Source organism: Balaenoptera borealis (genome assembly GCF_965194805.1).
Source record: "Balaenoptera borealis genome assembly, chromosome: 11".
NCBI lineage: Eukaryota > Metazoa > Chordata > Mammalia > Artiodactyla > Balaenopteridae > Balaenoptera > Balaenoptera borealis.
The window spans coordinates 34,416,357-34,439,757 of NC_138868.1; the positions used below are offsets into that span (position 1 = coordinate 34,416,357).

The window sequence follows — 23,401 nt, forward strand, 5'->3', positions numbered from 1 at the left end:
TAACACAGTTAAGGCAAATGCAATCAATGCTATACTTCAGGGCTTTCTTCTTTTCTTTTTCTTTCTATACTTTCACTTCTTTCTCTCCTTCCTTTCTTCCCTTCTTCCTTCCTCCCTCCCTCCCTTCTTTCCTTCCTACCTTCCTTCTTTCCTTCCTTCCTTCCTTCCTTCTCCCTCTCTGTCTGTCTCTCTCTCTCGTCCTTCCTTTATTTGGAAAGCCAGTTTACCAGCCTCCCACAGCTCACACCTCTCATCTTATGTTTTGCTTCTTTGCCTCCCAGCTGCTGAGAAACATGAGAAACTACGAGTCCAGCTCTGTGGATGAACAACTTGGAACAACAACTTTGCCAGTGCCTATAGGGGTAAACATTTTACCAATGGGAAACAAAATCTAGTGGATGCATTATTTTATTCACTTGAATAGGTTTTCCTAAAATGCAATACACATATCCCTTCCTTAAAACCATAATTTGATCTTGAAAACAACAGCAATATGTAAAACATATCTTAAACAGAAACATTTTTCATTAATTGCAATTGACAAAATTATGATGCTGTTCAATTCAATGTTACCATATTTTTAGATAAAAACATAGCAATTGAAAAATAATGAATATAGTTTATATAAATAATAGCAACAAATGGGAAATGAATAAAGTTTTACATATAGGGCAATGTAATGAAGATTTATTTTATTTTCCAAGGAAGAAAAGAAGACTTGATAGTGGGTGGTTATTAGTGAAAGACAGATACAAAGAAGTGCATTTTTTAGCAAATTTTTTTCTTTGGTTTGTTTACTTGACCAAATGTCAAGCTTATTGGAACTCATGGTCTACACTGCACTCAAGAAATACAGCTATACAGAGACACTACTTTTAGGGCAAAACGAAGACTAAATACAGGATATATCAAAACACATGGAAGTAGTGCATATGATGACAGAATGCACAGATCTAGAAGAGGCGACCTCGCTGTCTGTTCAGTTGGCATATGTATGTGAAGCAAAATATCTTAATCTTATTCAAATATGGTACATAATTCAAATTTATTTTCTATTGATATTCTCATACTAGAAACTACTATATCGAGTACATTTGTGATTGTGTTACTGGCTGAAACCATAATGTCAAAATCCTAATTCTCATAGTACAGACGCACCTCATTTTGTTGCACTTCACAGATAATTGAACTTTTTCAAAAAATTGAAGGTTTGTGGCAATCCTGTGTCAAACAAGTCTGTCAGCGCCATTTTTCCAACAGCATTTGCTCATTCTGTGTCTCTTTGTCACACTTTGGTAATTCTGACAATATTTCAAACTTTTTCATTATTATTTTATTTGATATGGTGATCTATGATCAGTGATCCTTAATATTACTATTGCAAAATTATTATGACTGGCTGAAGCCTCAGGTGATGGTTAGCATTTTTTCAACAATAAAGTACATTTTATTTAATTTTTTTAAGTACTTTTTAATTAAGGTATGGACATTATTTTTTTAGACATGATGTCATTGCACTTAATAGACCACAGTATAAACATAAATTTTATAACAAATTTCTTTTGCATCAGGAAATCAAAAACTTCGTGTTATTCATTATATTTCAATATTCACTTTATTGCAGTGGTTTGGAATTAAAACCAAAATATCTCCGAGGTGTGCCTGTATTTCTTTATTAGATTGTATGAAGAAGTTGTTAAATTGGAAACATAAAAATCACCCAAATAGCAGTATACTCTACAAGAGCTATCATGGGGAACAGTAACTAAACATTTACTTAACAGCCACTGCATGAACTAAGTGTGTAACTTGGGTTATCTGAAGACAAGCCCATGAGATTGAGCCAACACTAATGCTTGACCCAAGCAGTATCCAGGTTTCCTCATATTTCCTCTCCCTCATTTCCTGATTCAGTTTTCTTTCCCTCATTTCTACTTTCTTGGAACTATGCTCTCCAATAAAGTATTAGCAATAAACTTTGTTCCTGGTCAGTTTTCTGAGAACTTGACAAGAAGTCTTGATCTAACATAATTAAAACATATTAACGTTTTATTTGGAGTCAGTTTGGTAAATAATTTATTCTCTAAGTGTCAATGTCATAAATACTTGGTTTAAAGGTTTTTTAAGAAATAAAGAGGAAAGATAAGAAAAACTGATTCTCTTAACATTATTAAAAACAAGTGAGCTGTATCTATATACATATCTATAAATTTGTGAGTATTTTACTGCCTGAAACTATTCTGTCTGGATTGTGAGACTGAAATAGGACAGCTTTCTCTAGGAGCTGACCTAACACTCAAAGCTAGACCATGGTGTCCTCCTGTAGAACAAAATAATCTCACAGGTCAACATCAGAAAATGCCGCTGTGATCACAATGGAAAAAGATAAATTCACTCTGTCTAGACCACACCAGCTTAGTGTCAGTGCACAAACAAATTGACAAAATCCACAGACATGTTATTCACAAATTTTTGTTTCTCTACAATGAGGAAGTGCCTGGCAAAATGCCACCTTTTTTCCTGTACCTTTAAAAACCTGAACACCGCTTGCCAAGAAAGTCGGTGATCTTAGATGAGGGTTCTCTGCAGAGCCACAGTAGGAGTAAAGCTTTCCTTCTAGTTTCCAGCTCAATCTCAATGTTTTGAGAGGCATGTGTGTGGGGGAGTGTGTGTGGGTGTGTGTGCACGCATGTGCCCACATGCACGCCATTTGAAAGTGATCAAAGCTTGAGTTACTTTAAGTCCCCAGGTACAGTGTAGCCCCAGGAAACAACATTTGTCAAATGTATTCATTTCAGAAAAGAAGTTAGGGCACTTCCAAAAAGTAAATCAAACTTCAAACTCAAATACACAACCAGAACTGTTACTGTAACCGGTCAGATAAATCTACCCTAGATATAGAAAGTTCTGCACTGGATTGCTCAGTCCTCCCTGGTCTCTGACCTTAGCCAAGTAGAGGGAAAGACCAGAACTGTATTTCTTTATTTCCTGTGATAAAAGTATAATCCTCTTAACACACAACTTCCCATCAGCTGTGCTGGGTTAATTTGCTTTCTTAAATGGACTGGGTTGGCAGAGAAAAAGGTGATGGACACAAAGCCATGTAAAGTACTGCAAAATAAAATCCACAGCTCTTACAGAAAGGAAATGAAAAATATCATTTTGTAGTACCCTACTCCTATGTCTGACCAGCACCAATATTCTCCTTCTATAGATGATACATTTTCACCATTGGTGAGTCAGATTATTTTTTAAAAAACAATAAAAAATTACAATGCATTGCATTTTCCACTTCCAGATGTGATGTTAGGAGCTAAGGTACACTCAAGGACCTTCCCTTTAGTAGAAAAAGAGAGAAAAAGAAATCAATAATGATTACCTATGTCAAGGAGTCCAAAGAGGGACAATACAAAAAAGTGGTTGTGTTGGGCAGTGAATAGGCATGTTGGGAGGTGACAGGGGTGAGTGTGGCTTGGGATACTGTGGTTGAGAGTACTGACCCCAGAATTGGGCTGCCTGATTTGCAATCCTTGTCTCTCCTGCCATTTGCATCACCTTGAACAAGTTACATGCTTTCATGGAGCTTATTCTAATAAGGAAAGATACAAAAACAAGCAATTAAATAATAAGTAAATCATAAAAAATTTTAAATGAAGAGCAAAATAAGAGGGTGGAGAGTCAAGGTTGGGGGGCTGGGTTGCAACAATAAAGAAGATAGCCGTTAGTTATTGAAAGGGTACTCATTGAGAAGGTGGCATTTAAACATTAGGATAAAGCATTCCAGATAGAGGAAACAGGCAGTGTAAAAGCAATTGAAGTGGCAGCAGTACCGAGTGTATTCAAGGAGAAAACCTCATGGAATTTATTACAACTAAAGCTTAGTGAGTGAAGGGGGATTTGTAGGAGGTAAAGTCAAGGAGACCATGGACAGCCAAGTCTTATATGACTATTTCAGACATTATAAGAACATGGGAAGCCATTTTAGGGCTTTGAATAGGAAGACATTATGTCCTTTTAGCAAAATTAGAAGGGACATCTGAGTCATCAACTGGTGGGTAACTTGAAGAATTCTGATAGATCACTTTGTAATTCTTAGCATACAACTTCAAAAGGGTTTAAGGCATTAAATATCATTGCTATAAATACATCCCTTTCATCTCATCTATATAATTACATGAACAAATTTTCTCTATAAAAATATTAAAATTTCTAATATTTTCATTCAAAACTGTCTCTAACAATAAGCAAAAGTCAGGTTAATTGCAAACCTAATTAATTGCAAAAAAATAAATAAATAAATAAAGAAAACAGCAACAACAAAAAAACCCCAAAACTTAGTAGCCGCATCCAATTCCTAGAAATCTCAATATTTAGAGTCTAAACTACAGATTTAAAGAGCAGCAGCTAAATTTCAGGGCAGCACAAACTAAGGAAACTAAACTCTGGGATCTGTTTAAAGTGAATGAAATTAAGGTCTGACATGGAGCAAACTCACATCTAGTTGCCACTAATGAAGGGAAAAATGAAATGATTTGGCAGGTACCATTACTTTCAAATTCTACAGAAGCCACCAAAGGAGAGTGAAGTGGAATTTCAAATATTATCTGAAAAATCATCAAATGGCATTTTTGATGTGATCTTCTGCAGTATGGACCCACATACATGATTTCTTTCAAAGCTCATAATAATATATTTTCAGTACTCATACAAGTCTTTTTGTCAAGAGAATTACTGCTGCACATATCTACCCTTGAAACTTGGCAGTGGGTGCTGTCCCATTAAAATCACAAGAGCTGGGAAGGAGAATTTTTTTCTTCATCTAAAATTATGTTCTATCTACAGAAGGAGGATAAGGAACACCGGGCAAGAAGATAAACAATACTAAGTATTCACTATCTGTGATCATAAATCTAAGATTTATATATATATGGTATATTTATATATCTTGATCATATATATGTATCTTGATTATATGTATGTGTATATATATATAATCTTGATCATATACTATATATCTTATCCACATGTAGTAGACAGTGTTTTATATATGTTTTATAAGTTATATGTATGTATATGTATGCAAAGGTTTGTGTGTACGTGTGTGTGTGTAGTTTTAACCACATTTCTTACTCACATAAAAATATTAATTTAACAAGTATTTGGTGGCTGACTCTTGGTTTTGTTTTACTTATGATTTCAGCTTTGAAGTCTGTAGCATGGGAGGCAAGTATGAGTGATTCAATTTGATGAGACATATGGCTCTGTCAATGTGATTGTGACTTCTTAGGTTTTCTGGTCTGGCCGTATGGAGCAAATGTCACAATCAACAACCATATGCTTGGTTTTATTTCAGGAGTTTATGGAAGAATAATTGAGGAAAGTGTACGAATGTCCCCAGCAATGAAGACATAAAACAGAATGCATCAATATTCTCTGTAGCGCTAGTCCAACATTGTGGATCCTTCCATGAGACACTGCCTGCATTTAAATAAAGCCAAGACAGTATATTAAAAGTGAAAAATAGGCAAAAACTAGGAAAGCTGGTAAAAATTATCTTTCAACATTTTTCATTACAAAAATTTAGATTGGAAAAGCTTAAATAAGTTAGAGAATGCCCTTAAATATGTTAGACACAACCAAATAGCTTGGTTGTTTATAACAGGTATTATAACACCAACACTTGGCACTTACAATGCTTGATAAACAATCTATTTAAAAATTGTCAGAAGATTAGTTTTGATCTTCAAATATTTACATGGATTGGATAGTGCTGTATTTTAAATCAACTGTACAGAGTAAATGTAAGGTGCCATTTGTTGCTGGAGAAAATGTAGTATTTGGGGTGTGTGTGGGGGTGGGAGGAGTAGAATTAGAGAGCACTGGACAAGAAATCAGAAGATTAGATCAGCTCTTCCCCAGCCACTTTTGACCTTGACTTAGTTACTGATTTGCAATTTTCTCATCTTTTTCTTTTAAAATGTTGATCTGATTTCAAGCTCTGTCTCAGATGCCTACTGTCTATGTGACCTCAGGCAACTTTTACAACATTCCTGAGCTGTGTTTTTTGGTCAGCAAAATTGAGATAAATATTCCTACTCTATAACATTTTGGTGGAGACACTATATGTGAAAACTATTATGGAACCAATAAAATATTTTATAGAAATTTGTCTTAATAAAAAGCATAATCAGATGTTGCCTCTTCTGAGAAAGCTTCTTTGGAGTCAAGGCTGTGTGAAGGCTCTGAGTCCTTCCATATCACCCTCTGCTTACCCCTCGTGGGACAGATAAAAAAAATACATGGTTGGAATCTGTTAGAGTAGATCATGAAGAACAATAACATAAGGTATAAATATGTCTGCGTGGTAAAAGCTCCATGTGTCAGATAGAGGGACAGAATTAAAATAACTCAAGTTATATTTTTCTTCTTTGCAATCACTTTGTTTAGTTTTATTTAAAATATATTTTAAATGGAGAAATATGTATACAGTTGAATGCAACATAGAAGAAAAGAACAAGAGCAGAGGAGTGTATTGTAAAGAAAAGTAGGGGCCATTGCCCAGTTCTTAAACCAATTAGGAGATTTTCAGTTCGTATAAATTACTCTAGGGCTATGTATTCAATAGAAAACCCACCTGGGAGGAAGGAGTTCAGTTTAGACACAAGTGGTCAAGAATGCTTAAACTAGGGCTGCGGTGAGAATGAAGATGGAGGTGGTAGGTTGGGTGAAATAAATATGTAGGAGATAAAGTCTGCAGGTCTTGATGAGAGGGAAGGAAGAAGCAAGAGTAATGGATGACTCTCAGATTTATAAATTGAGTGGCTTAGAAGTTGAGGATCCTGGGAAATAAAGAAGAATGGTACGGAGGGAGGAAAATGAATCAGTGTCATGGAATTTGCTTTCGAGGTACTCAAAGGAATCCTGGGAAAGGGATACATATTTGGGAGTTATCTAATATTGGTAGAAGTCGAAATCATGAAAATGATAATAAGCTCACCTTGATTTTTTTTAAAATGAAATTATATCAAGGACTGAGTCCCATGGAACAGTAAAGTTTAAAAAATGAGAGAATAAAGGAAATCCAGGAAGAAAATCAAAGCTGGATTGTGAGAGAGATTCTAGTGAAATTCTTATCTAAGATTCCTCTTATAGATTCAGTATCTGCAACAGTATCAACAGTAACTGCTCTAGGCTAAGCAAGCTTGCTGTCTGCACTGCTGGATCTTTAAAATTCATATATCAACCCTCTGAAGCCATAAAACCAATTTCTGAATTTGTAGTCTCCTTGTGACAAAGGAGAGAAAATGTCTTGGGCAATGAAGACCTACGGTCCTGTAATTCCCCCAAGAAGAAAAGACTTCTGATATAAGGTTGAACGATAACAGAATTCAAGATATAATTCTTAAACCCCGAAAGTGTTTCCAGAATCTCATACAGGTTCATTTCCCAAGATACAGTTTGCTGATACACATCTCTCCATCTAAGATAGATAACTTTTTTTTCCCCCCAACAGAAAATGAACAGCAGGTCTGTTAAATTTGGGATTATTTTTAGATATAAAATACAGAAACAACTCCAGACTGACTTTGTGCGTGAATATGTCTAAAAAAATTTTATTTTGATCTGTTTTCCAAAGTTGGTAAGGATGATGAAGATTACTGTTTTATGCTGATATGTCAAAAACAAAGTAATAAAATTTGAGTAGAGGTAAAAGTTTTTCCTTTCTGTAGTTTCAGAGGAATCTTTACCACAACAGGTTTTGAAGTGGTACAGATGGACTCTGATTAAAATCTCCATTAACTTTTTAAACTGAGTGACAGTGAACAAATTACTTGACCTCTCTGTGATCACCTTACTCCTCGAAAAAGAGAAGAATGATAGAAATGCTGAGCATACTTGATCTGTGATGAGCACAGAAGATAATAAGTGTAAACTTGTCATGCAAACGTAATGGAATCTACAAATGAGAAAGGCATTTCCTACTATACACAGGTTCCTAATGGAAAGTAGTCAATGTCATTGTAGAAAATACATCTCAGATGATTTATTTTCAAACCGAATTGAAAAGCTATTGTCAGAAGACTCTAGCAAAATGAAATTGTATTTTGTAACCTTAAAGTCAGAGTCCTGGTTTAGCAAAATGTGTTGTGGGCATTAACCGACATTGAATGTTGTTAGTTGTGATTAAGTATCTTAAACATTCTTATCCAGATCTCAACGAGAATAGAACGATACTAAACCTGAGATTGGAAAGAAACAGAAGTCACCCATATCAGCCAGGATAAAGCATTTGATCATTTTTGGAGTTGGACAATGTTCACGCATTTTGTCTGCATTCAGATCTAATTACAGAGTGGTCTTATTTATTTCTTGATTCATCATAATCACAGAGTGGTCTTGTTTGATGCTGACATTCTGTGAGATGACATTCAACAGGAAAACACTGTTGACTAGCTGTGGATGTCAACCCAGCTCCCACCCGTGAGAAAATTTTTTTGTGTGTGTTTGTTTTCCTCAGTTACATGACCCTGTATTATTTGATCCTAATTTTCTCTCTGATGGCTTCTCCTTATGCCTTTTTTGCTTTCACTATGCCCTGCCATACTGGCTTTCTTTTCTGTCACTTAAACAGGCCAAATATATTTCCAATCAGCACGTCTGAACTTGATATAACTTATACATAAAGTTCACCTCTCCCGGATCAGTCCATAGCTGTCTTCTTCTCATTATTCAGTTTGCAACTCAAACATTACCTCCTGGAGAGGCCCTGCCAGTCTCTCTTTCCACATTAATCCATTTTATCTTCTTTATAGTATTTATTTGTAGTTGGGATTTTCCTATGTATTAATTTATTTAAATTTGGTCTTTCACCAATTTGAGGGCTGGGCTATCTGTTCTCGTCATCACTGTATCCATAGCAGCAATATCACTATGCAGACAGTAGAACAATGATAAATATTTGCTGAATCATTTTTATAATTCTTTAGGGTCAATCACAGAATATTCTGTAGAGTATAAATGTTCAAAAATATAATCCAGAAGTGAATGAGAGTTTGATTAATTTTATATGTAAATTATACTAAATAACTAGTTGAAATAACATTAATTAAACTGTACATAGACCAGGTTCGCTTCTGGTCTTTATTGACTGCTGAATGAGTCTCTTTCTGGTTTTTCTTAAATGTTAATCTGATTTTGAAAAATATATTCTAAGTTTCAAAGGTTGTTAAAGTCATTTACCTTTTCTTCTTTAAATTTTTGTAATCTTAGGAAGCCTTAGAGGTCATCTATACCTGGTCTAATGCACTGATTTAACTAAGCTAAGTGATTGGAAAACTAAGGCCCACAAAATGAGTGGCAGAATCTTTTTACTGTTAGATGTTAAAACTTGGTTTCTTTCACATGATTTAGTGTCATTTTTATATACAATATAGCCTCCATTCAGATAACTTCCCTACATTTCAATGAAAATAGAAAACTTTAAATAGAACAGCCAATCTATATAACACATTGATAGAAAACATCTTAAAAATAACTTAAAGCAGAAGAAATAGAAAATATATTCTTTAAATTAATGATGATGGTTATAGATATATTCATACTCTTATTCCACATTCCTTCTCCAAAATACTAATTGAACACACAAACTTAAATAAATGGATCACAATAGAAATTGTTGACTAAACATAGTACTATTAAAAATATAGCATGAATATTGTAACAATAAAAAAAATTTAATTAAATAGTGTACACTGGTTGCGATTTAAATTTGTCAGTAGAGACCATGCAAAAAGTTTGATTTTACCCCTTAAAAAGATGCTTAAGGTAAAATTTTCCCTCAGTGTTTTGAAAAGCATCCCATAATTTTCATATTGACAAGTTCCTAAAGCATATTAAAATTAAAATTGTAGGGCTTCCCTGGTGGTGCAGTGGTTAAGAATCCGCCTGCCAATGCAGGGGACACAGGTTCGAACCCTGGTCCGGGAAGATCCCACATGCCGCGGAGCAACTAAGCCTGTATTCCACAACTACTTAGCCTGCGCTCTAGAGCCCACGAGCCACAACTACTGAGCCCACGTGCCACAACTATTGAAGCCCACGCGCCTAGAGCCCGTGCTCCGCAACGAGAGGCCACCGCAATGAGAAGCCCGCGCACCGCAATGAAGAGCAGCCCCCGCTTGCTGCAACTAGAGAAAGCTCGCAGGCAGCAACGAAGACCCAACGCAGCCAAAAATTGCCTGCCTAGAGGGTTGTGTTAAATAAGATGCTGAAGTCTAGTTTTAAGTCAAAGAGAAGGTGGAGGCACTTAATCCCAGGTCCATGCTATCCTTGGTATAAAATTCACAAACAAATAAATGGGTGAATTTACCAGAGTGATATAAACAAAGCGACATGTACACCAAATAGCTTAGAAAAATTGTAAATTGCCTTTATCACCCATTTAACTATTTGGCTATAGGATTTGAAGTTTAATTATGTGTAGAAATCCCTAGAACGTTATTGTTAGGATGCTATTTAATCCCAGAATTTTTTTCCAGAATGACGTGATTCAACAGCTTCTGCAATATTTTTAAGAAGCCATGTATAGGAAGACTATTTCAACTACAGTTTTTTCTACTACCAAAAATATCATGTAATGAACAGAATTATTTTCAAATTTTTCATATCATCATTTTAAAAGCCTTATTTTGTCTTCATAAATACATTTTAAAAAGCAAACTGCATTGATTATGTTTTTACTTCAAACCTTACCCTACTTCTTGCCTCATTTATTATATTATGTACATAGTAGTACAAGTACAAACCAGAAATAATTGGGTCTATTTTCTTTTTTAAGAACAGATTAAATTTAATCTTGAAAGCTATTTGGAATTACTTTGCCATTTCTGAATTTAAAAAGGGGGATCATTTTTTTTTCCCTGGGGCAAACATAGAATAACTTAATAAAATTGGGAAGGAGAACTCTGGTTCTAAATTCCTTTTAGTATGCAAATCATGGAGGGCCTATATTCTTTTCACAGTTCCTCACATAGGAAACCTTGCATTGAGAGTAAAGATAGTGCCACAGGAAAGCTAAGAGCTGAAACAGGCAGACCTGTAACTGTGAGGTAGTTTGATATCTGATCCATGCCAGGAACTTCAGGAGAGAATATATCAGGTGTCTGGTTGTTCATATGTTAGACTTGCTGGTTCTGAGAGAAGTTTAGTGTTTCAGCTAAGAAGCAATTTCACTTTATCTTACTATTAAAAATATGCTGTGATTTTCAAGTACATTAATGCTTTTCCTTTTCGTTTTTACAAAATTAAAAAGAAAATTCTTTTTTTCTTGGTAGAAAAGTAGCATCTCGATTATACAGAAACGACTGAACTTGACAAAGTTCAACCTCAGAGAGCAAACTCATTTTCCTATACTACAGTGATGAGTTCTTATGTCAAAGAGAAACACTGTTCTAGTATTTGGTTAACTTTCAAGGAATTTGTAACCAGAAAACATTACCATGTGATAAAGGGTAGATAAAAATGAAATAAATAAATCAATACAATAAATCCACAATATTCCAAATGTATCATCTCTGAATCAGAAATGTCTGGGAAATAAGCAAAGCCACTTAAATGAATCAAAAGATTACAGGAGACTTTATTATGTAATGGAAATGTCCATTCTTCCACAGTTTTCAAGCCCTTGAGAATCTCTTATACTCCTTGTGATTCTTACTGGGCTGCAAATCCAGAGTCCTTAACTCTTGGTGCTGGGAAAACTGGATAGCTACATGTAAAAGAATGAAATTAGAACACTCCCTAACACCATACACAAAAATAAACTCAAAATGGATTAAAGACCTAAATGTAAGGCCAGACACTATAAAACTCTTAGAGGAAAACACAGGAAGAACACTCTTTGACATAAATCACAGCAAGATTTTTTTGATCCACCTCCTAGAGTAATGTTAATAAAAACAAAAATAAACAAATGGGACCTAATGAAACTCAAAAGCTTTTGCACAGCAAAGGAAACAATAAACAAGACCAAAAGACAACCCTCAGAATGGGAGAAAATATTTGCAAACGAATCAACGGACAAAGGATTAATCCCCAAAATATATAAACAGCTCATGCAACTCAATATCAAAATAACAAACAACCCATCAAAAAATGGGTGGAAGGGGCTTCCCTGGTGGCGCAGTGGTTGAGAGTCTGCCTGCCAATGCAGGGCACACGGGTTCGAGCCCTGGTCTGGGAGGATCCCACATGCCGCGGAGCAACTGGGCCTGTGAGCCACAACTGCTCAGCCTGCGCGTCTGGAGCCTGTGCTCCGCAACAAGAGAGGCCGCGGCACTGAGAGGCCCGCGCACCGCAATGAAGAGTGGCCCCCAGACGCCGCAAGTCGAAAAAAAAGCCCTCGCACAGAAACGAAGACCCAATGCAGCCAAAAATAAATAAATAAATTAATTAATTAATTAAAAGAAAAAAAAATTTTTAAAAAAAATGGGTGGAAGACCTAAATAGACATTTCTCCAAAGAAGACATACAGATGGCCAAGAAGCACATGAAAAGATGCTCAACAGCACTAATTATTAGAGAAATGCAAATCAAAACTACAATGAGGTATCACCTCACGCCAGTTAGAATGGGTATCATCAAAAAAATCTACAAACAATCAATGCTGGAGAGGGTGTGGAGAAAGGGGAACCCTCTTGCACTGTTGGTGGGAATGTAAATTGATAGAGCCACTATGGAGAACATTATGGAGGTTCCTCAAAAAACTAAAAATAGAATTACCATATGACCCAGCAATCCCACTACTGGGCATATACCCAGAGAAAACCATAATTCAAAAAGACACATACACCCTAATATTCATTGCAGCACTATTTACAATAGCCAGGTCATGGAAGCAACCTAAATGTCCATCGGCAGATGAATGGATAAAGAAGATATGGTACATATATACAATGGAATATTAGCCAGCCATAAAAAGGAATGAAATTGGGTCATTTGTAGAGATGTGGATGGACCTAGAGACTGTCATACGAGTGAAGTAAGTCAGAAAGAGGAAAACAAATATCATATATTAATGCATATATGTGGAATCCAGAAAAATGGTACAGATGAACCATTTTGCAAGGCAGAAATAGAGACACAGATGTAGAGAACAACGTATGGACACCAAGGGGGGATGGAGGGGTGGGATGAAGTGGGAGATTGGGATTGACATATATACACTAATATGTATAAAATAGATAACTAATGAAAACCTGCTGTATAGCACAGGGAACTCCACTTCATTCTACAGCAGAAACTAACACAACATTGTAAAACAACTATACCCCAATTAAAAAAAAAAAAAGCATGGATAAGAGCTCTGGAGTCCTGCCTACCTATGTTTACATCCCAGATCTCAAATTTACTAGTGTGTATCTTGATTCTTTCTCTAGCATTTCTTCCTCATTTTCCAGTTTTAGCTTATCCTTTTAAATCCAAGTGGCTGAGGCAGGACCCAGGGTTCTAAGGAGGAATTGCTCAATACAGAATAGAAAGGAAGACTGCGTCCAAATCATTAAGTATAAATCTAGTATTCCTTTTTAATTACACTTAGCTTTGCCTTCCATGGCCTAATTTATTAGTTTTTTTCTTCTTCTTTTTTTTTCCTTTAGTCAGTTCTTCCTTCTATATTTGAATTTTTGCTTGCTCTACTGGAGTTCCATTATTTGGCTCTTTAATATGGGTGAATTCTTTAGTATTTTAAACTGTGAGCTCACTTAATCCAACATTTTGTCAGGTAAGATTGGCTTGATATTGATTCCTTTATTCAAGTTATCTACCAGGATTTGGAAAAGAACCTGCTTCAAATGATGACTCGTATGTTACATTCTGCCAGATGTGGTAAATATCTTGTATTGGAAGTTTACTTTGTGCCAGATACTTTGAAGAAATGATCTCATTTAATTCTCCCAAGGACTCTAAGAAGTGGATAATATTATCCCCATTAGTCAGATGGGTAAAATGAGGCCCAGGAATACACTTAAGTACAAGAGTCAGCCTTGGAGATGACACATCTTTCACGACAGGCAATGTTTCTAATCAACTCAGGACACTGATTCTCTTCTTCTCTTCTTTTCTTCTATTATTCCCTTCTCTCTTCTTTCACTACCTAGTGTTTCCTTTTTCTCTTTCCTTATACTATTTTGGACACTGAGGAGACAATCAGGAATTGGGCAGAGACCTTGCTTTCAAGTAATTTATAGGCTCATCCTTCAGTTAATCACAGTACTCTGTGGGCATTTAACATTCATCAAATACTGTATTTTAAATATGCAATGAACTAAATATATGAACATCTAGCTAACCTAAAGAGAGGATCAGTTCCCCCAACCCATTATTCTAGTTAAAATATAATAAAGAATATCCTCTCATTTTTTTATAGTACACTCTTCTTTTAGGACTCTAACAAGTTAGCTCTCATTTAGAGCTACTTTTTTTTCTATAATCTGACACCTTTATCTTATATTAAAAAGATTATAGGGACATATTTTACCCTTTAAATAATGGTGGTACATTGTAGGATTTTCAGAATTTGGTGGGGAGAATATACTTTAGTACAGTTGACGTCTGATGGACAATTTTAAAAATTGCTTTTTGGAGGTAACTGACAGCAGTAAAAGAAAAAAAAGTTCACACATGAAAACAAGTCAACCAAATAAACCAAGAAAAATATTTCCTTGCCCAATAAATCATAGAGAATTAACTTCTTGAGTGAAACTGGAAAAAAATGGCATGAATGAAAGAGAAAAGGAATGTAGTAAATAGAGTTAATCAAGCAGTTAGTTTAGTTATTTGCACAGGGGGATTTTTTTGAAGTGTTAAATATTAACATTGTAATGAACTTTCTATTTTGAAGTTCCATGATTTCTTAGAAATGTAAATTAAAGGAATACAATTATGCACAAGCAACTTAATTATATATTAAATCAGAAGAAATGAATTGCTCTGTTGAGGAAAACTCTCCTAAACAAAATAAATAAGTAAAATATCACTTTAAAGAGGATCTAAGGTTTAGTGCTCTGTGTTTTTATTTCCTCAGTTGGATGGATTTTACTTAGTCTTTTCTAAATCATTAATACATTTGCTACGGTAACTGCTTTTAAGCCACTGTTTATCTGAAACAATTCAGCTGTCTAAATTAACATTACCTATGCCTTTTTAGAGCCTTGTAAAAATAAACTCATCTAACTTTATTCATTTATAAGGTATGAAATATCTGATTGTACTCTTATTTTTTCACATTTCACTTTCATTAAAGCTTTACTACATCCTACTTTGAAGCCTACGTTCCTTTCTGTATTTTTGAGGTGAGTAGCAATGTCCCTTCAGGAGACTTCTCAAGGGCATAGATTCATAGCAATTTTGGCAAACTGTGCCTTATAATTTCTATGATTCCTGATCAATTGTATTGTTAGAGTTACAAATACAAAGAGATACGAAGACACCTGACTATCTCTATCTTAAAATAAAGTCAAATGTTAAATTGCTGATTTGTTCTCTCAAATATCACATTAAAACTGGGCTGGGGGAAAGAAACCTTGCCACTCAAATAGTACATAACTTTAATAATTGCAATCTATTGGGTGCAAATTCTCTGCCAAGAATTGTGCTAATCACTTTATATGTATATTTTTATTTAATCCTTCCAGCATATCTATTGAAATTATTATGAATAAATTAATAATTTGCATTTTAAACTAAATTGGTGACCAATTATTTAAACAGCCAAATAGTATAATATTTAACAGAAACACAGGACAGCCTAATTAATATAACGTTATGTCTATTTAGTACAGTTTAAGCTATCTTGAATACCTGATGTTTATTTATGTTTTAATATAATCTACATGTGTTTGTGTATTTGTCTTTCTAACCCTTTTCCTTTTTTTTTTTTTTCATTTCTAGGAGACACATTCACTTACATAGAATGAACTTACTTTAGGTTTTATTATTCTGCTTCCATTTAAGGACAATATTGTTTATTTTATTTTTAAAATCTTTGTTGAAGTATAGTTGATTTTAAATGTTGTATTACTTTCTGCTGTACAGCACAGTGAATCAGTTATACATATACATATATCCACTGTTTTTTAGAATCTTTTCCCATGTAGGTCATTACAGAGTATCGAGTAGAGTTCCCTGTGCTATACAGTAGGTCCTTATTAGTTATGTATTTTATATATAGTATTATGTGTATGTCAATCCCAATCTCCCAATTTATCCCTCCCCACCTTCCCCCCTTGTAACCATAAGATTGTTTTCTACATCTGTAACTCTATTTCTGTTTTGTATATAAGTTCATTTGTACCATTTTTTTAGATTCCACTTATAAGCAATATCATATGATATTTGTCCTCCTCTGGTCTGAATTACTTCACTCAGTATGACTGTCTCTAGGTCCATCCATGTAGCTGCAGGGGACAACATTGTTTAACTCTTTCCCATTTGTTTCAAAATTTGTAGATCAGACAATTAGAAGCAATACAGCTATATAACTGTGGCTTACAATACTGGAGAGGTTCATTTTTTTCTCTATTGCCTGTTCTATCAAATAAATAGACTGAGAGTTTATGATTAATACTCTTAGTGCTGTAGTGAGATCCCTTAATTTGAGCACAAAGCATAGTGTTAGCTAAAGCTCTTTCCCATAATTTAGGTCACAAAAGCCCCAAGTTAATAAAACTTCAATTAAACTTCTGGAGTCTCCAAGTTGAAAAAATGTAATCCTTTTGCAAAATTTAAAAAAAAAAAAAAAGCCCAGTAATGACTTGTTATTGCTGGCAAATCTACAGAATTTAATAAACTTTTCTATTAACTTTCATATATATTATACTACTTTATTCTATGTTTTGTTATTGAAAAGTGCTTGTTAGCAAAATGATGAGTTTTGACAAATGAATACAACTGTGTAACCACACCTATAACAAAGATATAGAACAGTTCTAACATTTTCCTTATATCTTATGGATGTGTTCTGTTACACAGTAGTGATACTGGGCAAAGTTTTCTTAACCCCAAAGGAGTGAAAAGAATGTATAAGTCTAGGCTGGATACAATCAATAGAATTATATTGGGATAGGGGTTGCAAAGAGGGAACATCAGTGTAGGCTAACCATACATGGACAATCTTCAGGTTTGACCTAGTTAGAAGGGAAAATAATGGTAATAAGAACAGGACCAACTATGCTTCATGGAATCTTCTGCAGCTAAATCTTGGCCATTCTCCTTTCTTGATTACTTGCCTTCCTTAGTGTCTGACATAATAAGGTCAAACTTCGAGTTGGCCTCATTAAGCGTGGCTAACTAAGCTTACACTGTACATACCAGCACAGACCTATTGCTAACATGTCTCATGATTAAAATAAACAAAAAATCAAATAAAATTATAATTTTTTAGTCAATAACCAAGAGCAGTTTTAATCCATCCCCTCATTTTTCACACCATTCACAGGCTTTGCTCTTCTTACACTGTTTCAGAGAGTTTTTTTTTTTTAAATTTTTCCAGCTTTTTTGAGATATAATTAACAAATAACACCTTAATTGTTTGATATATATATATATATATATTGTGAAATGATTACCACAGTAGAGTTAGTTAATAACATCCATCACCTCCCACAGTCACGGTTTTTTTGTGTGTGTGTGGTGAGAACATTAACTTTCTTAACAAATTTCAAGTATATAATGCAGTATTGTTAACTGTAATCACCATGATGTATGTTAGATCTCCAGAACGTACTCATTTTATAACTGAAATTTCGTAACCTTTGACCTACATCTCCCAATTTTCCCCACCCCCTAGCCCCTGGCAACCACCAATCTACTCTGTGTTTCTATGAGTTTGCCTCTTTTAGATTCCACATATAAGTGGGATAATATAATGTTTGTCTTTCTCTGTCTGACTTATTTCACTTAGCATAATACCCACAAGTTTCATCCATGTTGTCACAAATGGCAGAATTTCCTTTTCTATGGTTGAATAATATTCACACTCCACAAGGTGGATCATTAAAATAGTTTTATGAGTGTGTCCCATTTTTACATTGAATTAGCAATTTACCATAAGCAGTGATATTTCTATGAGATTAACAATAATATTTATGGATATTCTAATGGATATTTGTGGGTTAATTTAAATACAGCTTTGAGAATAACAAAGGAACTGCCTTTTTTTAATTTAAAAAGAGTTTATAAAGCTACAGTGCCTTATTAAAGGGAAATAAATGACTTGTGTTGGTGAGAAAAATTTTTTCTCTACCCTTCTAGTTTCTTTTGGCTGGTCTAAGAATTAAATTTATATGAGACAGATAAACAGGAAAAAAATTAATTACATACCTATGGGGGCTCTATAAGAATATGAGACCTCCAGACAGCCAGGCAATTGCTTATATGCTATCTGAGCAAAGGAGAAATGGGTAGGAATCTGGTATTTCAGAGGTGAGGAAGAGGGCTTCCCTGGTGGCGCAGTGGTTGAGAATCTGCCTGCCAATACAGGGGACACGGGTTCGAGCCCTGGTCTGGGAAGATCCCACATGCCGCGGAGCAACTGGGCCCGTGAGCCACAACTACTGAGCCTGCGCGTCTGGAGCCTGTGCTCCGCAACAAGAGAGGCCGCGATAGTGAGAGGCCCGCGCACCGCGATTAAGAGTTGCCCCCGCTCGCCGCAACTAGAGAAAGCCCTAGCACAGAAACGAAGACCTAACAGAGCCAAAAATAAATAAATAAATAATTAAAAAAAAAAAAAAAAAAAAGGTGAGGAAGATAATTCACAGGGAGGTGGGAAGAGCAAATGTTTGGTAACCAAATAATTGCCCTGCCATGCAGATAATTATTTTTTATGTTAAAAAAAGTTGTCTTTGGTAATAACTCTCCTCCTGATGCAGGCACCCTATCTAAATTCTTTTAGACAGTTAAAGGGGAGGTAAAAAGAAAACCTTCCTGAGTCTTCTGTTTTTCAAGATTAACCAGCCCAAAAGAATCCTCATGCCAAAGAGACACATTGTTGGGTGGCAAATTTTGCTCTCCTACACTGGGAAGGAAGGAAACTTGCTTTCTGTTCTGTCTCCAATAACTTTGGATCAGGCACTTTAAGCTATGAGGAATATATTCCAGCCCTTTGCTGCATGCTAACTCCATGTTCAGATGCACCTTATTGCTTAGAGGACTGGCTCAGTTAAAAATAAATACTTCTAGACAAAAGGGGCAGATTTTAAATGATAATAATAATGATAATAACAGCTCATTATTTGTTATTTTTGAGCTTTTTTGTACCAAGCACTTTGCTATAAGCATTTTAACATGAATTGTATAATTCAAGCTTCAAACTGTCTGAAGACAGAATTTGAGAAAACTAAGGATTAGAGAAATAAGTGATTTTCTCCAAGTCCAAAGCCAAAAGAAAGATGCAGAGCCTGGCCTCACACCCAAGTTTGTCTTGCCTCCAATTCCCCATAAAAATTGCATTTTCAGCCTCCCCAGTCTTCTGCTGGAGCTCCTGTAACAAACAGCCCCATCATTGGTTTCTTCCACTTGTTGGTAGGGAATACACTCTGCTCAGCTCTTCAGTTCTTGTGGCTGACTTGGACATTGATGGTTGACTTCACCATTTGCCCATCAATTTATCCTGCTCTTTTACCTTGAGCAGCTAAATGATCACTCTTGAAACCCCAAGGCTCACAATGCCACAGCCAATGGACAACCCAACTGAGTCTCCCTTTGTGAAATTGCCCTGTAGATTTTTGGTGATTCCCAATCATCATTCATCTCTACAGATACTCCTGAATGTTCTGCACCTGCCTTCAAGATCCCACTATCCTTAACAGTCCCCTGGAGTCACTTGTTGCCTCCAGGGAACAGCCAGAAGATAGCCTCAGTGTGTGGCCTTCATTTGTAAAAGGACATGACTACTATCTATGTCCCTACTTGATGAAGCTGCTGTGAGAATGAATGAAGTGATGTATGTGAAAGCTCTTTAAAATTTTTAGCACCTTTAATTTCCTCCTCTCTCAACTGAAGAGAATTGAACTAGATAATATCTAAGGTTCCAATGGCTCAGTGATTCTATTATATGTAATTTATAAGCTTGCCATGCAAATTCCTGATTTGGACTTCAAATAGCTTAGTTTATGCTGAGGCGGACTCTAGTAAGCATTATGTAAACTGATGAGTGCTTAGAATAAACTTAAAAGAATTCAGAAGACTAACTTGTCAAGCTCTTATTTAAGTTACCTTATTTGAAAGGTCTTCTGATTTTCTTTAAACTAGCCTAAATAGGTAATTTTAACTCACTTTTCAAAAGATTAGACCACTGAAAAGTATTAGATAATAGAGAATTTATTTTATTTGCTTAGTCTGAGCTGTACCTATTGCCTCAAAAAATTTTCAATTTGTCTATTAAGGATATTGTAAAAAGGCTCTTTCAGTTCATCTGACCTGAACATTTTTAATTCAAACACAACTTTGGGGCATTAAATTTCAGCAGTAATGTTCACAACTGAATTGGAGTTAAATAAAACCAAATACCTTCTAACATTTTGGTATTTCAGTCATGCTTTCAATCTGTAAAACATTATAGTTTGGTTTATGTGCAAACAAAATTGTTGTTTCCTTTTTTGATTTACACGTATAAAAACTTACCCTTTGATTCAGCATACTTAACATTCTTTTTTCCATTATGAAATATAAAAATTTTATAGAAATTTTTACAGTAGAATCATCTTACCACTTCTTTCAAATAAACAGGTAAAGGTATGAAAGGTTAGCAAAATGTAAGATACTTGGAAGTCAAATGTCTTTGTACAATCTGTATCACCATTCTTAACTGTGATAGAAGTGATGATCTTCCCACAAATATATATATATATATATATGTAAAAACATATGTATGTTTCTTCACCAGTTATTAGTATTTAATTGCTTATTTTCAACTGAGAAAGAGGTAGTTAATTTTTATTGAACTTTTTAATGGAACTTTGGTTTCTAATGGTTCTGTTGTCACCTTTATGTTATGAAAGATAAAATTTACTGGCTACCAATTGCTTCATATTTAGAACAATTCTCATTGGTGTCAATCTCATAATAAAGTGCTGTTTAAAAGATATTCAATTACATAATGAAATCTTATATGTATGATTTTAATTCAGAATCTATGTTTCATTAATGTAAGAGTGCAAGTAGAGAGGAATTCGAAAGTACATCACAACCTTTCTGGCACCAGGGACCAGTTTCGTGGAAGATAATTTTTCCATGGACCAGGGCAGGGGGGATGGTTTTGGGATGATTCAAGCACGTTACATTTATTGTGCACTTTATTTCTATTATTATTACATTGTAATATATAATGAAATAATTATACAACTCACCATAGTTCAGAATCAGTGGGGGCCCGGAGCTTGTTTTCCTGCAACTAGATGGTCCCATCTGTGGGTGATAGGAGACAGTGACACTGAAGTGTGTTGTTTATGTCCAGTCTACTCCGTAATCTCATTTTGGTTGCTGTCACTGCAGAAAACCCTGCTTCACAAAGACAGGATGCTGGAAATGGAAGCAAGCTTTTCAGTGCTTTTGTGACAATCTCAGGATATTCTGCCTTGACTTTAATCCAGAACGTATGGAGATTTGAAGTTATATCAAACATACTTTTAAGGCCGCCATCATTTGCTATCTCAAGCAGTTGATCCTCTTCTAGCAAGGACAAAATCAATTCACCTGGCTTATTCAAAAATGGGTCACAGATCCATTCCTTCCCAGTTCAGGGGCATTTTGTGGTTGGGAAGTAATGCTCAAATTCTTCTGAAAGCTGAGATAGGTGATCATACACCAGCTGGGAGAAAGAAGGCCCTGGCTCAGTCTCTTCCAAAATCTCTGCTAATGTTTGAAACATGTCAAAAATCCCAGTGTTCACTCGTCGTCCCCATAATTCCAGTTTGGCTTTGAATGCAGCCAACTTATCTGCCGACTTGAACACAGTTGGCATTCTCCCCTGAAGTGACAGATTGAGTTCGTTGAGCAGGTTGAATACGTCACACAAGTAAGCAAGTTTTGCGACCCATTCTGTGTCACTGAAATGTGCTGCCAGTGGTGACTGTTTTTCTAAAAGAAATCTCTGGAGTGGCTCTCGTAACTCGAAAACTCTGGCCAGTGATCTACCTTTAGGAAGCCATCTCACTTCTGTGTATAAGAGAAGACCTGTGTGCTCTGCTTCCATCTCCTCACAGAGCTGCGTGAACAGACGTGAGTTAAGGGCATGTACTTTAATGTGGTTGATAATTTTCATCATATCCTGCAAAACGCTGTAAGTTCAGGTGACATTTTTCGGCTAGCCAGCATTTCTCTGTGGATGACACAGTGCGTAGACTCACATTCAGAAGCGACCTCTTTGACCCGAGTAGTAAAACCAGGAAGCCGTCCAGTCATGGCATCTGCTCCGTCCGTGCATATTCCCACACAAAATGACCAATTCAGTTTTCCTGATATGTAATAATTCAAAAAGACTTGAATAGTTCTGCAGCTGTGGTGTTGGTTGGCAACAAAAGTGCACATAAATACCCTCATGCACTTCCTCCTAAAAAATATATCACACAAAAACAAGCATTGTTGCCTTGTTGTCAACATCGGTAGACTTGTCAACCTGGATTGTGTACCACGGTGACTCATTAATCCTCTCTAACGTTGACATTGAGGAAGTCACAGAATGCCAGTATGTCTGTGTTGGCATCTGTGAAACAGGGATAATAAGAGTTGACAACAGCACACCGTACTGTGAAGACAAATACAATAACATCCACAAGGCAGGTTGCGCTCAGGGTAAGACAGGGGCCACATGCAATAAAAGGTAATGGCAACAATAGCATATTAAACTTTTATTTCCAAGATATTCACTAAAGAGATTTGGACACCGGTTGCCCAGGACATGTCGTCCTTTAATGGAAACAAATACCTGCCAGTATTCATTAAAGTCCAGGTTAGCAAAGGATGAGTGCATTTTAATATACCTGTTGCATCCTGTATAGATTAACAAGAAGCCATTGGGAAAATGAACGCTGTGATAATGATGCTGGCAGGAGATGAGAAAAGCAAAACAAACAAAAACAAGAAACCTCTGAGGCCCATTTGGTGCAGTTACCTTTTAGCTGACAGCACCTTTTACTCTGAATTTATTGGCTTTACCCTAAGCAAACTTTAACCATCTTAAGTGGGAGATTGTGCATCTTTAGATGTCACTTTGCCTGGCAAGAGGTGTTCTTAATACATCATGCCATAGGACTCTTGCTGTTACATTCAATCAGATCTACTCTTTTCATAGGACTTGGTAATTAGAAATTGTGCAACATTTCATGCTTGATTTGATATTTAGATT

The 23,401-nt window shown here is 35.5% G+C and overlaps 1 long non-coding RNA gene across 3 annotated transcripts in view; it reads right to left on the bottom strand.

The window, feature by feature from the left end:
- The window catches only part of LOC309606023, a 335,857-nt gene that overhangs the window by 19,208 nt on the left and 293,248 nt on the right, over positions 1-23,401 (bottom strand). For 2 of the 3 annotated variants that reach the window (XR_014231607.1, XR_014231609.1), the window contains one exon: positions 21,405-22,606. The exons of the other annotated variant lie outside the window; for it this stretch is intronic. This is a non-coding gene — a long non-coding RNA (uncharacterized lncRNA). The remainder of the gene's footprint in view (positions 1-21,404; positions 22,607-23,401) is intronic. 3 annotated transcript variants of the gene reach the window in all.